Below are 2,298 nucleotides of genomic sequence, written 5' to 3'. Positions count from 1 at the left end.
CGAATGGAGCCACCAAGTACAAAAAAGGGGGCTCAAAGATTGACAGGAAGACTGGCATCTCTCAATAGATTCATATCCAGATCAGCAGAGAGAAACTTACCATTCTTCGAAGTGCTGAAGTCAGCCGAAGTCTTTCAATGGGGACCAATCCAGCAGAAGGCCTTTGAAGAGCTGAAACAGTATTTGATAGATCTAACAACACTAACTCCACCTACGCCAGGGGCTCCTTTGTTATTATATGTGGCAGCTTCGCACTCAGCGGTAAGTGCAGCACTTGTTCAGGAGAAGCTTGAAGGCCAAGTTAAGAGGCAGGCCCCAATATATTTTGTATCCGAGGTTCTTAGTTTATCAAAGAAAAATTATACAGAGTTGGAGAAGGTACTGTATGCTGTCTTGATGGCCTCCAGGAAGCTTCGGCACTATTTTCAAGCTTACAACATAATTGTTCCTTCTTCACAACCTCTGAAGGATATTATGAGGAACCGAGAAGCTACTGGAAGGATTGGAAAATGGGTTGCAGAGCTCAATGAATTTTGTATTGAATATGTTCATAGATCTTTGATTCAGTCCCAGGCGTTAGCATACTTCATTGCTGACTGGACGCCAGGGGCTCAGGAGGAAGAAACAAATAAAGACGCCGAAGCATGGACAGTATTTTGCGATGGGTCTTGGGGAACCTTCGGAGCGGGAGCGGCTGCTGTGTTGGTTTCACCTTCCAAAGTTAAAACTTGTTACGCGGCAAAACTTGATTTTAGTTGCACAAATAACATCGCCGAGTATGAAGCTCTGCTTTTAGGTCTTCGGAAATTAAAGGCAATGGGAATCAGAAGGGCCATCCTTAAAACTGATTCCCAAGTTATTTCTGGTCATATTGACAAAAGTTACAAAGCAAGAGACCCGAAGCTTGAGAAGTATCTAGATACAGTCCGAAGGATTGAGGCTTCCTTTGAAGGTTTCTCTATCAAAAATATTCCTCGTGGAGAAAATGAATACGCTGATCTATTGGCTAAGTCAGCAGCCCAGGGGCTGCCTATACCTTCGGAAGTATTTTTTGAAACAATAAAAGCACCTTCGGTCGAGCTTCTTGAAAGAGCAATCCTTAACATATCCCCTATTTATAGTGAAGATTGGAGAACTGAGATCATCTCTTTCCTTCAGGGTAATTTTCTTTCAGACGACGAAGCTTATAACAGGAGAATAGAAGCAAGAGCTCGACCATATGTCATAATAGAAGGGGAGTTATACAAGCGCGGGGTCTGTTCCCCATTACTCAAGTGCTTATCCAGATCCGAAGGTATAGAATTAATGAAGGACATACATGCAGGTCTGTGTGGATCTCACATTGGATCTAGGCCCTTGCTTGGGAAAGTTTTTCGCCAAGGATTTTATTGGCCAAAGGCAGCTTCGGATGCAGTGGATTTAGTTCAAAAGTGCGAAGGTTGTCAGAAATGTGCAAGAGATCAAAAACAACCTTCGTCTTTAACTCAATTAATACAACCCACTTGGCCGTTGCAAAGGTGGGGTCTGGATTTGCTAGGTCCATTACCACCAGCACAGGGGAACTTAAGATATGTGGTGGTGGCAGTGGAATATTTTTCCAAATGGATTGAGGCGAAGCCCTTAGCCACAATAACTTCATTTACTATTCAAAAGTTTTTCTGGCAAAACATTGTTTGTCGCTTCGGAGTGCCGAAGGCTATCACTGTGGATAATGGGACACAATTTGATTCTGAAGCCTTCAGAGAATTTTGTAATCAAATTGGCACGAAGATCCATTTTGCATCAGTCCGACACCCAGAGTCAAATGGACTTGTCGAAAGAGCCAATGGGATCATAATGACAAGAATAATGAAGTCAATCTTCAATCAGCCCAGGGGAAAGTGGCCAGACGAGTTAATTAAAGTGGTGTGGAGTCATAACACAACCATGTCAAGATCAACAGGCTTTACACCCTTTAAACTATTGTTTGGTGACGAAGCAATAACCCCAGAAGAGGCTAAAACAGGATCAATAAGGACAGTAGCTTCGACAGAGGGCAAAAACGAAGCTGATTGCTCTATAGAAAAAGATGCTATTGAAGGGATCAGACTTCAAGCTGTGGAAAACATCAATAAATATCAAGCTGAAACAATAAAATGGTGTGATAGAAAGGTCAAGCTGAAGAATATTGAACCAGGACACTTGGTACTCCGAAGAGTAGCTAACCCTGAAACAGTAGGCAAATTACAGCTGAAGTGGGAAGGCCCTTTTTTGATAATATCTTCGTCAAGACCCGGTTCCTACAGATTGAAGGATATG

Source organism: Zea mays, chromosome 1 (genome assembly GCF_902167145.1).
Source record: "Zea mays cultivar B73 chromosome 1, Zm-B73-REFERENCE-NAM-5.0, whole genome shotgun sequence".
Taxonomy (NCBI): Eukaryota; Viridiplantae; Streptophyta; class Magnoliopsida; order Poales; family Poaceae; genus Zea; species Zea mays.
This window is presented reverse-complemented; position numbering follows the sequence as displayed.